Genomic DNA, 16,525 nt, shown 5'->3' on the forward strand with positions numbered 1-16,525 from the left:
ACTTTGACATACGTCCCTGTACATGAGGAGCACTCTAGATAATGGAAAACAATTTAATGATATTTTAACACAAAATCTGTATTTACTAGACAAAGAATGGAGAGGAAAGAGGCATTTAATTTAATAACTAGGGAAATTACACATATCCAAATTCTCATATACCATAAAATCCAGAACATGTTATCCCTTTCACACAACTTATATGAGCTATAAATTTCCAATTGTGAATTTTACACTGATATGGCTTTTGCAGTGCTTTTTAATTTATACCCCGCCAGTGGGAAAATAGAAACCCAAGTAACCTGATGGATATCACTGTTATACTTCTTTTATATTATAACACTGCTATCAAGATATACCCCTAACTTCAACAGCAGCGGTGTGATATAAATGAGGCAATGCTGGTTCTATCAGGGAAGGCCACAAACCTCAGAAATTGGTCTCTGATGGTAACAGCACTATTGACTACAGCACTGGATACTGCAAGCCATCATTTTGTCAGCTGGATGCTCAGTCTTACTTTATAGACCTTTCCTCAACATTAACCAGAAATGCAAAGTCACAACTGTGCCCCTTGAAGAGATAGAGCAATAATTTAAAAAGTTAAACTATAAATATTGTATTCAGCATAATCTTTGACTTATATCTCAGTCTAGATAAAAAGAAAAACATTGCAAATGCTGGAAATCAGAAATAAAAAAGAATTCTGGATTACTTCTTTCTTCTCTTTACAGATGCCGATGAATCTACTTTTCACCATTTTTTGCTTTTGTTTCTATATCCCGTTTCAATTTTGTTTCTACTTTATAGAGATCAGGCTTTATCAAAAATCAATTTCTCATTGATTATTAATGAACAGTTACAAGCGCAGTGCAGCTTTTAATGAATGCCGCACAGATCACAAAACTTTACAGACTTGAACTAATGATCCAACCATCCCCAGCCTGGTTAGATCTGTCTACAATTCAAGTTTCATAAGTCATTTGGACTCCTTGATTAGATCACTACCTTGAAATCACTCCAAGAAATCTGTTATTTTTTCAAGGCACACATTTTATACATATATAAATATATGTGTGTAGCTGGCAGTGGAATTCAGTGGGGATAAGATTTGGCAGAGTGTTCTGTGATGTTGATGTGCATTGGCATTTACACTGAAAATTTAGGATTATGAAGCCATTGCTGTAAATTTATCAACAAATAATTCATAGCTCATTAACATGAAATTCTATCTCCAGCATCTATCTATCTATCTATCTATCTAATAATAGTATAAATATAGGAGCCTAGATTTCCCTCCGTTGCAGTAACCCTGCTAGAACTGCAGTGGTTTGGGCTTTGGGCCCAACCATGGCTCCCAGGTGGATTTCCCTCCCAGGTGGATTTCCCTCCCAGGTAGATTTCCCTCCCAGGTGGATTTCCCTCCCAGGTGGAGTTACCTCGGGCACCTGTAGTAGCAGAGCATGGCTGGCTGCCTTTCGGGCAATTGAAGATGATAGTGGAAGTGAAATGTTTTGAAATTTTAAATTTGGCAGTCTGATCAAGTGCAATTGATCACCCTATGCTAGGTTGTCGTCAGCTTACAGGCCATTTATTTTATTTAAAAAAACACAACAGTGCTCCTAACATCCAGTGTTGCTAAGACATTAATGAAGAAAAGTATATTTCTCTTCATTAACATTCCATTATAATATGGGTGAGTGTATTCAGCATTCACCAATATCTCCGGAGGAAAATCCTGGATGTGGGGAGGTGTACTGGGAGGAGCTGGAAGAATGGGTGCTCACTCGATTTCTCTCCCTTGCCTTTCCCAGTATTGTCCAAAAATGAGCAGTAAAAGAGAGAAACATTTAGGCAAGTATATCTAGCATATATTTCTTGCCTGCCACACTTCTCTTTTGGAAAGCATAAATAGGGCTGTAGAAGGGACTTTAAACCAATGAAGAGGGGGAGGGTCCTGGTGGAAAAAATAACCTAATGATTAAAAAAAGAGCGGATAAAAGCAAAGCTCAGAGTATGAAAGGAGATAAAGATAATAAATACTCCGGAAACAGAAAAGATTAAAGGAAGTAATAATAAAATACTTGTTAAAAATAAAGCAGCAGTGATGAAAAACACAAACATTTTAAATTGGCTTTATGGCAATGTACAGAGCATCAGCAACAAAAGTGTGACAGGTCAAAAAGTGTGAGAAATACACCATCGGGGAATATACGTAGGGTGGGGACAGTTACCCAGATAAGAGTTATGTACACAAATGCACGTAGCATAAGAAATAAAACAAATGAGTTACAAGCACAAATTCAGCTTAAAGGATATGATGTAGTAGCTATTACAGAGACCTGCCAACAAGCTGGGCATGATTGGGAGCTAAATTATCCAGGCTATAGGATCTTCAGATAGAATGGAGAAATTACAAAAGGAGGAGGAGTGGCAGTATTGATAAAAGCCAAAATCACAGCTGTAGAAAGATTGGACTTCAGTAAGGATGAACAGAAAGTGGAAACAGTATGGGTAGAACTAAGGTATAATAAAGAATGCAAAACTCTGGTGGGAGTTGTCTACAGACCTCCTGATGGTAGCGACGTAGTAAGGGAATGTATAAATACAGAGATCAGGGAAGCATGTAGTAGAAACAATGTGGTTATAATGGGAGATTTTAATTTTTACATAGACTAAAATAGCTCAAGTAGTAAAGACAATAAATTTCTGGAACATACTCGGGACAATTTTCTGGAACAATATGTTTTAGAACCGACAAGGGATAAGGCCATATTAGATTTAACGATGAGTAATGAATCAGAATTAGTTAACAATCTGACTATAAGAAAACATCTTGCAAATAGTGATCATAATATGATATTAGGTTTGAGAGGGAGAAGCAAGAGTCACAAACCACGATTTTAAATTTCTGTGAGGCAAACTTTGAAGGGATGAGAAATAAATTGGCCAGTGTTTGGTACAATACAAAATCAGTACATAATCCTAAAAGGCAAAAGCTCCACTTGTACATTTAAGCACCCATGGTCAACAAACATGGTAAGAGACAGTATCAAACTAAAAGAAAAGGCTTTCACAACTGCAAAAAGTGGGAATTCAGCAGACTGGGATAACTATAAAAAAAAACAAAAGGATACAAAGAAAGTAATAAGAGGTGCAAAAGAAAGTATGAAAAAAAACTTGCAAGAGATATCAAAACTAATAGTAAAAGTTTTTATAAACATATTAAGAGAAAGAGAGTGGTAAAGAGGAACATGAGCCTATTAAAAAAGCAGATGAGATTATACTGGAAAACAAGGAAATGGCAGACTTGTTAAATTAGTATTTTGTATTGGATTTCAAAGTGGAGGAAGAGGACAAAATTTCAGTGGTTAAAAGAAACCTAAAAATAAGTCAAGGGGGGGAACTTAGTGGATTTAATGTAAGTTAAAAATAGCAATGGAGAAAATAATGGAACAAATCTCCAGGACCTGATGGTTTCCACCCGAGGGTATTAAAAGAAATAGATGGGGAAATTACAGATGCATTTGTAATGATTTTCCAAAACTTTCTAGATTTGGGCCTTTGGATTGGAAAATTGCAAATGCACTCCATTATTTAAGACAGGACAGAGGGAGAAACCAGGAAACTACAGACATTTCAGTTTAATGTCAGTTGCAGGGACGTTACTGGAATCTATTATCAGGGACAGAGTGACTGAGCATTTGAACAAGTATGAGCTAATCAAAGAGAATCAGCATGGAATTGTGATGAGTAGGTCATGTCTGACTAATTTAGTTGAATTTTTTAAGGGAATAAAAGGGGCAGTGGCAGCACGTATACAAAATTGGCTAAGTGACAGGAAACAGAGAGTAGTAGTGAACGGTTGTTTTTCAGACTGGAGGAAGGTATACAGTGGTGTTATCTAGGGGTCGGTACTAGGATTACTGCTTTTCTTGATATAGGGTGGTGGAGGTGGGTTCAATTGTGGCTTTCAAAATGGAATTGGATAAGTACCTGAAGGAAAAAAATTTGCAGGGCTATGGGGAAAGGGCGGGGGAATGGGACTAACTGGATTGCTCTTGCAGAGACCCGGCACGGGCTTGATGGGCTGAATGGCCTCCTTCTGTGCTGTAACCATTCTATAGATTCTATGATTCTAGGTCACTAACAAGGTGGACAGCGAAGTGTCTATGGATGCTGTCTATATGGACATCCAAAAGGCTGTTGATAAGGTTCCACACAAGAGATTATTAGTAAACATGAGACCACATTAACCTTAGGACATTTGTTGATAATTGGTTGGGAGGTAGAAGACAGAGAGTAGTGATAAATTGAATGTACTTTGATTGGCAGAATGTGTCAAGTGGTGTTCCCCAGGGATCTGTACCAGGGCCTCAGCTTTTCACCATATATATTAATGACTTGGATGAAGGAATAGAGAGCTGTATATCCAAGTTTGCAGATGACATTAAGTTAGGAGCCACAGTAAGTTGTGTAGATGGGAGCAGAAATTTACAAAGGGACATAGTCAGGTTAAGTGAGTGGCCAAAAATGAGGCAGATGGTGTTCAAAGTGGGCAGATTTTAACTGCTGGGCCTCATTTGAATGCTGCTGGTCAGTTACTCACTGGTTTCCGGTGGAAAGTGACAGCTGGCCGGCGGGTGGTGGAGGGGGAGACAAAGATGGGGCGACCCAGAGGCCACTCGCTGACACCGAGAGGGGGTTGCCGGTAGCAAGGTAAGTCTGGGAGCCGTTGTGGGGGCTTGTTGTGAAGGTCTCACGGCACTGATGAGGGGTGGGGTGCCTGGAGCAGCAGAGCTTGGTGGGGCCCAAAGGAACAAATTGAGAGGAAACCAGATTTAAATCTCTAAATGCTGTGTGTGACACAAAACAATAAAATGAATACAGAGGCTAATGTGACTCTCCTAACCACCAACAGCCACTGCAGCAACACAGTAAGAATGTGGCAGCCTGTGCCTCCACTGCAGAATGCATTGAACAATGTTATAGGCATCATAAACATTTAAAACTTATTGAAGCTGAGAAGGAATGGAAGTCAGCAATTCTCTGATGCTGTAGTGGGGACATTGAGAAGCTGATATAGAGGACATGACTCAAAGGTAATGTGGCAGTAACTTAAGAAATGATTTTAGACATTGCTGACAGACTGATGAGTAATGATTCCACTGGCCATGGTCTGAGTAGTGTTGCTAGCATAGAAGGTGAGCACAGCGGGTCATTTTCACCAGCAGCAGCACTGCATAATTGGTATGAGCGTAACACTTCAAATTCAAATGGCACTTGCTCATTAAATATAAATCTCTGAACACTGTATGTGAGTCAGACAAATCAATAAAATTAATGCAAAAGCCACAAATCATGAGTTACCATAACTCTCATTCCACAACAACAACTTGCATTTATATAGCGCCTTTAACAAAGTAAAATGTCCTAAGTCGCTTCACAGGAGTGTTATCAAACAGAAACTGACACCGAGACAAAGAAGGAGACATTAGGACAGGTAACCAAAAAATTGATCAAAGAGGTAAGTTTTAAGGAAAGTCTTAAAGGAGAAAAGAGAGGTAGAGAGGCAGAGAGTTCCAGAGCTTAGGGCCTAGACAGCTGAAGGCCCTGCCGGCAATGGTGGGGGGACAAAAGAAATCGGGGATGCGCAGGATGCCAGAATTGGAGGAACGCAGCGTTGTTGGAGGGTTGGAGGGCTGGAGGAAGTTACAGAGATAGGGAGGGGTGAGGCCATGGAGAGATTTGAACATGAGGGTGAGAATTTTAAATTCGAGGCGTTGCCGGGCCAGGTGCCAATGTAGGTCAGCGAGCACAGGGGTGATGGGTGATCAGGACTTGGTGCGAGTTAGGATACAGGCAGCAGAGTTTTGGATGAGTTCAAGTTTATGGAGAGTGGAAGATGGGAGGCCGGCCAGGAGAGCATTGGAATAGTTGAGTATGGAGGTAACAAAAACAAGGATGAGGGTTTCAGCAATAGATGGGCTGAGGCAGGGGTGGAGACGGGTGATGTTATGGAGGTGGAAACAGGTGGTCTTGGTGATGGAGTGAATATGGGGTCGGAAGCTCAGCTCAGAGTCAACTAGGACGCCGAGGTTGCGAATATTCTGTTTCAGCCTGAGACAGTGGCCGGGGAGCGGGATGGAATCAGTGATGAGGGAACGGAGTTTGTGATGGGGGCCAAAGACAATGGCTTTAGTCTTCCCAATGTTTAATTGGAGGAAACTGCGGCTCATCCAATATCGGATGTCAGACAAGCAGGCTGACAACACAGAGGCCGTGAATGGGTCGAGGGAGGTGGTGGTGAGGCAGAGCTGGGTGTCGTCAGCGTACATGTGGAACTTGATGTTCTGTCTTTGGATGATGTCACCGAGGGGCAGCATGTAGATGAGGAATAGGAGGGGGCCAAGGATAGATCCTTAGAGGACTTTGGAAATAATGTAAGGAATCTTACAACACCAGGTTATAGTCCAACAAATTTATTTTAAAATCACAAGCTTTCGGAGATTATCCCCTTCGTCAGGTGAATGAGTGAAAAGGTTCTCAAATCGCATATCTTATACTAGGCTGGGACAGCATCACACCAATCAAAAGGTGTTGTTGTTATTCAAACAGGCCAGTCACGGAGAACAGCACGTCCCAGTACACTGGATATACATTGTGTCAATTACACAGACAGACAGAAAGAAACCCAAATGGCAGAGAGAGAGAGAGAATATTAAAAACATAGCTTTTTTTCCCCCCTTTTTGCTGGTGGGGTTACTTGTAGCGTGACATGAACCCAAGATCCCGGTTGAGGCCGTCCTCATGGGCCGCAATCAGCAAAAAGGGGGGAAAAAAAGCTATGTTTTTAATATTTTAATATAGGGTGGGAAGAGAAGGCATTGCAGGAGATTCTCTGGCTGCAATTGGATAGGAAAGAGTGGAAGCAGGTGATGACAGTCCCACTAAGCTGGATAACGGAGGAGACATTGGAAAAGGTTGGCATGATCGATCGTGTCAAAAGCTGCAGAGAGGTCAGGAGATTGATGAAGGAATGTGACACAGTCACAGTCACAGAGGATATCATTTGTGACTTTGATTAGGGCCATTTCAGTGCCGTAACAGAGGCAGAAATTTGATTGGAGAGGTTCAAATTTGGAATTGTGGGAAAGATGTGCACAGACTTGGGAGGCGACAACACATTCAAAGATTTTGGAGAGGAAAACGAGTTTGTTCATGGGGCGGACGTTTGCAAAGATAGAGGGGTCAAGACTGGTTCTTTTCGAGGGGTGGGGGGGGGGGTGATGACGGCAGATTTGAAAAGGATGGGAACAGTACCTGAGGAGAGGGAACTATTTACAATGTCAGCTAGCATGGGAGCTAGAAAGGGAAATTGGATGGCCAGCAGTTTAATGGCAGTAAAGGAAGATGTAGTTGAAATACTGCATGGGCTAAAAATTGAAAAAGGAGAGGTACTAGATATGCAAGCTGTACTTAAAGTAGATAAGTCACCCACTCCGGATGGGATGCATCCTAGGTTGCTGAGGGAAGTAAGGGTGGAAATTGGGGAGGTACTAGCCATAATCTTCCAAACTTCCTTAGATACGGGGGTGGTGGCACAGGACTGGAGAACTTCAAATGTTACAACCTTGTTTAAAAAAGGATGTAAGGATAAACCCAGCAACTATAGGCCAGTCAGCTCAGCCTCGGTGGCGAGGAAACTTTTCAAAAACTAAAATCCGGGACAGAATTAGCAAGTGTGGATTGATTAGGGAAAGCCAGCACGGATTTGTTAAAGGCAAATTGTGTTTAACTAACCTGAGTTTTTTGATGAGGTAACAGAGAGGGTAGATGAGGGCAATGCGGTTGATGTGGTGTATATGGACTTTCAAAAGGCATTTGATGAAGTGCTGCATTGTTGGCTTGTCATCAAGATTGCGGCCCATTGAATAAAGGGGGCAGTAGCAACATGGATACAGAAGTGACTAAGTAACAGGAAACAGAGTAGAGGTAAACGGTTGTTTTTCAGACTGGAGGGAGGTGTACAGTGGTGTTCCCCAGGGGTCGGTGCTGGGACCACTGCTTTTCTTGATATACATTGATGACTTGGACTTGGGTGTACAGGGCACAATTTCAAAATTTGCAGATGATACAAAACTTGGAAGGGTAGTGAACAGTGAGTAGGATAGTGATAGACTTCAAGAGGATATAGACAGGCTGGTTGCATGGATGGACATGTGGCAGATGAAATTTAATGCAGAAAAATGCGAGGTGATATATTTCAGTAGGAAGAATGAGGAGAGGCAATATAAACTAAAGGGTACAATTCTAAAAAGGGTAAAGGAACAGAGACCTGGGGTTGTATGTACACAAATCGTTGAAGGTGAGGTTGAGAAAGTGATTAGAAAAGCATACAGGATCCTGGGCTTTATAAATCGAGTACAAAGGTAAGAAAGTCATGATGAACCTTTATAAAACACTGGTTCGGCCACAACTGGAGTATTGTGTCCAGTTCCGGGCACCGCACTTTAGGAAAGATGTGAAGGCCTTAGAGAGGGTGCAGAAGAGATTTACTAGAATGATTCCAGGGATGAGGGACTTTAGTTACGTGGATAGACTGAAGCTGGGGTTGTTCTCCTTGGAACAGAGATGGTTGAGAGGGGATTTGATAGAGGTATTCAAAATTATGAAGGGTCTAGACAGAGTAGATAGAGAGAAACTGTTCCCATTGATGGAAGGGTCAAGAACTGGAGGACATAGATTTAAGGTAATTGGCAAAAGAACCAAAGGTGACATGAGGAAAAACCTTTTTACACAGCGAGTGGTTAGGATCTGGAATGCACTGCCTGAGAGGGTGGTGAGGCAGATTCAATCATGGCCTTCAAAAGGGAACTGGATAAGTACTTGAAAGGAAAAATTTTGCAGGGCTACGGGGATAGGGTGGTGGGGTGGGACTAGTTGCAATGCTCTTGCATAGAGCCGGCTCGGACTTAATGGGCCAAATGGCCTCCTTCCATGCTGTAACCTTTCTATGATTCTATGAATAGGGTTGAGAGAGCAAGAGGTGGGTTTTATGAGCAAGATGAGCTCGGAGAGGGGATGAGGTGAGAAAGGAGAGAAACTAAAGACAGATGCAGGTTCAGGGCTAGGGCAGGGTGGAATATTGGCGGATGCTTGGCTTGGTAGGCAAGGGAAAGGGAGGGATAGCAGAGGCAACTAAACAGATGGTCTCAATCTTAGTGACAAAGAAATCCATGAGCTTCTTGCACTTGTTGTCCAAGATGAGGATGGAGTAGGAGGGGGAGAGGGGCTTAAGGAAATGGTTGGTAGTGAAGAAAAGGGGATCAGGTGGGAAAGTGGAGTTGAAGTTGAAGATCAGCCACGATCTTACGGAATGGCGGAGCAGGTTCGAGGGGCTGTATGGCCTTCTCCTCCTTCTATTTCTTATGTTCTTACAAGATAGGGGTTATCTTTGCATTCTAAGATGATCCTGAAGTAGTGAACAGTTTTGGCAGAGGAGAGCAGGGCCCGATAGTCCTTGCTGTGGCGATGAATGGCTAAGGCAGTTGTGCACCAAATACGTTCAAGTCCGTGCCCTTTGGACTTAAGGAAATGAAGATGGGGGCCGCACCAAGAGGAATGACCAGAGTGAGAGAAAGAATTTTACTGGGGAAAAGGGCATCTAAGGCAGAGATGAGGGAATCGTTGAGCAGATCGACAGCTGCAGAAGTATCGTGGTGAATGGAGGGCCAAAGACTACACAGTTGGGGGTTTGAAAGAGCCATTGTAAGTGACTTGGGGCAGAGTTTTTTCCAGGGACTGATGCATTAGAAATGGGGTTGGAAGGGGGAACTGGGATGTAAATGGTGAGGCATACAAGGAAGTAATCAGAGATGGCCTTATCTGAGATTGAGACAATGGGAATAGGCAGGCCACGTGAGATGGCAAGGTTGAGGGGATTGCCATGAATATGGGTAGGAGAGTTTATATGGAGGGAGAGGTTAAAGGAGGACAGGAGGGCAGTAAACTCAGAGGAGCAAGGGCAAGCTGAGTTGAAATAGAGGTTGAAATCACCAAGGATGAGGAGTTGCTCAGTGCAGAAGCTGAGGGAGGATAGAAGTGAGGATCTCTCGGTGAGGCTTGGGTGGATGGTAGGCACCTGCCCTAGTGAAGAACACAACGCAATATGACATTTATTAAATATTTTTTGTATTTCATTGAGATAACTTTGCGAGGCAGGATAAATGCCATGTGCTTTATTAGTAAAATAATAAGGAAAAAGCTGCAATTGCTGGAAATCTGAAATGAAAACAGAAAACAGAAAATGATGGAAATACACAGTAAGTCAGTCAGCATCTGTAAAGAGAACAGACCGGTATTTTGTAAAAGAAAGATATTTTGTGTGTATTCAGTTGTTTTAAGAAAATCCACATCTGACTAGTGTTGCTTATTTTGCACATCTTGAATTCAGAACCTTGGGTGAAGCTGGCCCTGACTGTATCCCTTACAACTTCACATTCTAATTACTGGCACGACTTTTTCTTTGAAAATTCATTCAAAGGTAATATTCAAATTCTGCACCCCACAATTAGCTCCCACGGTGCCTCCAGCTGCACTCAACCTAACCAGAAAATTTTAAAATGGACCATTAAACTCATCTACTTTACCTCGTCACATAATTAGCTTTCACCTAATTAGCTTTTTAACATTTGACATACACATAATAAATTACGGAGATCTATGGGATATGATTTATTCATCTGGTATGTGGACTTGTGCGAGTCGATTTTCCTGTTGGTGGAAACATAAAATGGATGAGTGGGGGTAGGGAAATCAGACAGCAATCAATTTTGGTGACTCCCCACTGAAATCGTGCTGCACTTTATTTTGTGGCCAGCCCTTTGACTGGTGCGAAGTGCTCTCGCACATGTGAGAGAGCTTTATTTTAATATGAAATCTGATTCTAATTACATATTAAATGGTCTGAACAACTTCCTGTTATTTCTGAAGGAATCGCACAGTGCATATAGCTTGCCAGTATATAGTGGGCAGTAAAGGTAAACAAAGCTCCGGCCTTATAGGAAGTGGCTTCTTAAAGAGGAACTAAGGCACTTCTGGTTGCTGCAGCAAAAATTGCTAAAATGGGTCTTGCACTTTGTTCTTTTCTCTGCTTAAGTTTTTTGGAGAAGGAAGAGAAGGATGAAAGAAAGGATGCCAAGGAGATTCACATCACCAGATAGGGAAATGCTTGCACCCAACCTCATCCATAGAGCTGTGTTTACAAATGTTATTCCAGGCTCTCCTACAATTGCCTATTTAACTACCTATCCTGTCCATATTTGCATTAAGCAGTGGTCCATTAAAAGAAAAATTTGCGTTTAGACAGTACCTTACCATAACTCTGAGAAACATCTCAAAACACTTCTCACAAATTACTTTTGAAGTATAGTCATTGTTATGTAAGTAAATGTGGCAGCCAATTTGCACACAGCAAGTTCCCAAAAACAGCTTTGTGTGAACAGCAAAACAGTCAATCTGTTTTGATGGTGTGGGCTGAGGAACAGGACACCATACCTTCCAACATTGTCCTCTGCACTACTTTGACTACCATGGATACCCATCCTTTCAGTAGTTGCTACATTATTTTACACCAACGGAAATAAAGTTCAACCAATTTATTTGCCTATACGTGATCTGCGGATGTACCTGCAATGATTTTTTACCTAGATCGTTGGGTAGAATTGATGTTTGTGAAACCTGTATAATGGTCCTCTCAATGCAGTCCTCTAGAATGTTGCAGATGGATAATTGAGCCTGTAGTAGAATGGAACCCAAGGCCTCCATTTTGGCAATGTGAATATTAATAATCGATGTTTCCACTCTGTTCAGAACTCCTGACACTTGGAGCTCTACTCATCATATGCAGCATGGGAGCAAGATCTCCCCAGCTCCTCCTCATCATCATCTCCTTCCACCTGTTGCCGTGGTATATCTGCAGAAAAGGAGGGTAAAAGGTAAGCATTGGTGAGCATTATTCCCATGGGATTAAGGAGACAGAGAAAGGGGATGTCAGGTTCTATTTGTACGGTGCTTTCCAGGGTTTCCAGGGTGACAGTGTAGATGCTCAGTAACTAACCTGACACCAGTAAGATACCACTGACTTTGTCATCTCTGATAACAAGAACCGAGTGATAGTCCACTAGCTCCTTGGCCTTCTCCTTGAAGTGGGTTAGGGATTCAAAGGTGAAGCATGCAGGCTGAACAGCATTTAGAAGCATAGAACATAGAAAAATTTACGGCACACAAGGAAGCCATTCAGCCCATCGTGTCTTTGCCAGTCGAAAAAGAACTATCCAGCCTAATCCCAATTTCCAGCACTTGGTCCGTAGCCTTGTAGGTTACGGCACTTCAAGTGCATATCAAAGTACTTTTTAAATGTGTTGAGGGTTTCTGCCTCTACCACCCTTTCAGGCAGTGAGTTCCAGACACCTACCACCCTCTGGGTGAAAAAACATTTTCCTCAGCTCCCCTCTAATCCTTCTACCAATCACTTTAAATCTATGCCCCCTGGTTATTGACCACGCTGCTGAAGGAAATGAGTCCTTCCTGTCCAATCTATCTAGGCCCCTTACAATTTTATACACTTTAATTAAATCATCCCTCAGCTTCCTCTGTTCCAAAGAGAACAACCCCAGCCTATCCAATCTTTCCTCATAGCTAGTCCTGGCAACATTCTCGTATATATCCTCTGTACCCTCTCTAGTGCAATTACATCTTTCCTGTAATGTGGTGACCAGTCCTCAAGCTGTGGCCTAACTAGTGTTTTATACAGTTCGAGCATAACCTCCCTGCTCTTATATTCTATGCCTCGGCTAATAAAGGAAAGTATCCCGTATGCTTTCTTAACCACCTTATCTACCTGTCCTGCTACCTTCAGGGATCTGTAGACATGCAAGGCAAGGTCCCTCTCTTCCTCTACATCTCTCAGTATCCTCCCATTTATTGTGTATTCCCTTGTCTTGTTTGACCTCCCCAAATGCATTATCTCACACTTCTCTGGATTGAATTCCATTTGCTACTTTTCTGCCCATCTGACCAGTCCATTGATATTTTCCTGCAGCCGACAGCTTTCCTCCTCACTATCAACCACCACGGCCAATTTTTGTATCATTTGCAAACTTCTTAATCATGCCCCCTACATTTAAGTCATTAATATATACCACAAAAAGTAAGAGACCTAGTACTGAGCCTTGTGGAATCCCACTGGAAACAGCCTTCCAGCCACAAAAATACCCATCAACCATTACCCTTTGCTTCCTGCCACTGAGACAATTTTGGATCCAATTTGCCACTTTCCCTTGGATCCCATGGGCTTTTGCTTTTTTGACCAGTCTGCCATATGGGACCTTGTCAAAAGTCTTGTTAAAATCCACGTAGACTATATCAAATGCACCACCCTCTTCGACCCTCCTTTTTACCTCCTCAAAAAATTCAATCAAGTTAGTCAGACATGATCTTCCCTTTACAAGCCATGCTAACTGTCCTTAATTAATCCGTGCCTTTCTAAATGACTGTTTATACTGTCCCTCAGAATTGATTCCAATAATTTGCCCACCACCGAGGTTAGACTGATTGGCCTTTAATTACTTGGTCTATCCTTCACTCCCTTTTTAAACAACGGTACAACGTTAGCAGTCCTCCAATCCTCCGGCATCATGCCTGTAGCCAGGGAGGATTGGAAAATGATGGTCAGAGGCTCTGCTGTTTCTTCCCCTGCTTCTTTTAACAGCCTGAGATACATTTCATCCAGGCATGGCGATTTATCTACTTTCAAAGATGCTAGATCCTTAATACTTCCTCTCTCACTATCTTTATCACATCCAATATTTCACACTCCTCCTCAACTACAATCTCTGCATCGTCTCCCTCCTTTGTGAAGACAGAAGCAAAGTATTCATTATGAATCATACCCACATCTTCCACCTCCACACATAGGTTACCTTTTTGGTCTCTAATGGGGCCTACTCTTTCCTTAGTTACCCTCTTGCTCTTTATGTATTTACAAAGGAAGATGGTAGTGGTTGTTGGAGGCCAATCATCTCAACCCCAGGACATTGCTGCAGGAGTTCCACAGGGTAGTGTCCTAGGCCCAACCATCTTCAGCTGCTTCATCAATGACCTTCCCTCCATCATAAGGTCAGAAATGGGGATGTTCGCTGATGATTGCACAGTGTTCAGTTCCATTCGGAACCCCTCAGATAATGAAGCAGTCCGTGCCCACATGAAGCAAAACCAGTATAACATCCAGGCTTGGGCTGATAAGTGGCAAGTAACATTTGCGCCAGACAAGTGCCAGGCAAAGACCATCTCCAAGAGAGAGTCTAACCACCTCCCCTTGGCATTCAACGGCATTACCATCGCCGACTTTCCCACCATCAACATCCTGGAGGTCACCATTGATCAGAAACTTAACTGGACCAACCACATAAATACTGAGGCTACAAGAGCAGGTCAGAGGCTGGGTATTCTGTGGCAAGTGACTCACCTCCTGACTCCCCAAAGCCTTTCCACCATCTACAAGGCGCAAGTCAGGAGTGTGATGGAATGCTCTCCACTTGCCTGGATGAGCGCAGCTCCAACAACACTCAAGAAGCTCGACACCAACCAGGACAAAGCAGCCCGCTTGATTGGCACCCCATCCACCACCCTAAACATTCACTCCCTTCACTACCGGGCAACATGGCTACAGTGTGTACCATCTACAAGATGCACTGCAGCAACTCGCCAAGGCTTCTTCAACAGCACCTCCCAAACCTACGACCTCTACCACCTAGAAGAACAAGGGCAGCAGGCACATGGGAACAACACCACTTGCACGTTCCCATCCAAGTCACACACCGTCCCGATTTGGAAATATATTGCCGTTCCTTCATCGTTGCTCGGTCAAAATCCTGGAACTCTCTACCTAACAGCACTGTGGAAGAACCTTCACCAAACGGACTGCAGCGGTTCAAGAAGGTGGCTCACCACCACCTTCTCAAGGCACGGACCAAATGCTGGAATATGGGATTAGAGTAGACAGGGCTTGATGGCCGGCGCGGACACGATGGGCAGAAGGGCCTCTATCCGTGCTGTATAACTCTATGACTCTATGACTCTAATTAGGGATGGGCAATAAATGCTGGCCTTGTCAGCGACACCTACGTCCCATGAACGAATAAAAAAAAAGCATCATTGGGTTTTCCTTTATTTTACTTGCCAGTATTTTTTCATGCCCTGTCTTTGGGATATGGGGAAAAGGCGGGAAAGTGGAGTTGAGGTAAAAATCAGATCAGCCATGATCTCATTAAATGGCGGAGCAGGCTCGGTGGGCTGAATGGACTACTCCTGCTCCTATCTCTTATGGTCTTATGATCTTATGGTCTTTGCTTTCCTAATTTCCTTTTTAATTTCAACCCTGCACTTTCTATACTCCTCCAGGCTTTCTGCAACATTGAGCTCTCTGTCTCTGACAAAGCTTCCCTTTATTTGCCTTATCTTATCCTGTATGCTCCTTGTCATCGAGGGAGCTCTAGATTTGGCAGTCCCACCCTTTTTCTTTGTGGGAACATGTTTACTGTGAACTCCTTGAATCTCCCCTTGAATGCTTCCTACTGCTCTGACACTGATTTGCCCTCAAGCTTTTACCTTCAAGTAAAAATATTCAATTGGAGGAGGGCCAATTTCAGTGGGATGCGAACAGATCTGGCTCGGGTAAATTGGAATCAAAGATTGGCAGGCAAAGCTGTAATTGAACAATGGGTGGCCATTAAGGAGGAGATGGTTCGGGTGCAGTCTAGGTACATTCCCACGCGGGAGAAAAGTAGGGCAACGAAAGCCAGAGCTCCCTGGATGACAAAAGAGATAGAGAGTAACATGAAGCAGTAAAATGGGGCGTATGACAGATGTCAGGTTCATAATACAAGTGAGAACCAGGTTGAATATAGGAAGTTCAGAGGGGAAGTGAAAAAGGAAATAAGAGGGGCAAAGAGAGAGTATGAGAATAGACTGGCGGTAAACATAAAAGGGAATCCAAAAGTCTTCTAAAGGCATGTAAACAGTAAACGGGTAGTAAGAGGAGGGGTGGGGCCGATCAGGGACTAAAAGGAGATCTACTCATGGAGGCAGAGGGCATGCCCGAGGTACTAAATGAATATTTTGCATCTGTCTTTACCAAGGAAGAAAATGCTGCCAGAGTCTCAGTAATGGAAGATGTAGTTGAGATACTGAGTGGGCTAAAAATTGATAAAGAGGTATTAGAAAGGCTAGCTGTACTTAAAGTAGATAAGTCACCCGGTCTGGATAGAATGCATCCTAGGTTGCTGGGGGATATTGCAGAGATACTGGCCATAATCTTTCAAACATCCTTGGATACAGGGGTGCTGTCAGAGGACTGGAGAATTGCAAATGTTAAACCCTTATTAAAAAAAGGGTGTAAGGATAAACCCAACAACTACAGGCCAGTCAGTTTAACCTCGGTGGTGAGGAAACTTTTGGAAAC

At 42.8% G+C, this 16,525-nt stretch overlaps 1 long non-coding RNA gene across 1 annotated transcript in view; it reads right to left on the reverse strand.

Annotated features, from left to right (window-relative positions):
• The window catches only part of LOC137326166 (uncharacterized), a 49,347-nt gene that overhangs the window by 29,579 nt on the left and 3,243 nt on the right, over positions 1-16,525 (reverse strand). The window contains exon 2 of the long non-coding RNA XR_010964136.1: positions 11,709-11,977. This is a non-coding gene — a long non-coding RNA (uncharacterized lncRNA). The remainder of the gene's footprint in view (positions 1-11,708; positions 11,978-16,525) is intronic.

The sequence above is a fragment of the Heptranchias perlo genome, chromosome 1 (assembly GCF_035084215.1).
Source record: "Heptranchias perlo isolate sHepPer1 chromosome 1, sHepPer1.hap1, whole genome shotgun sequence".
Classification (NCBI taxonomy): Eukaryota; Metazoa; Chordata; class Chondrichthyes; order Hexanchiformes; family Hexanchidae; genus Heptranchias; species Heptranchias perlo.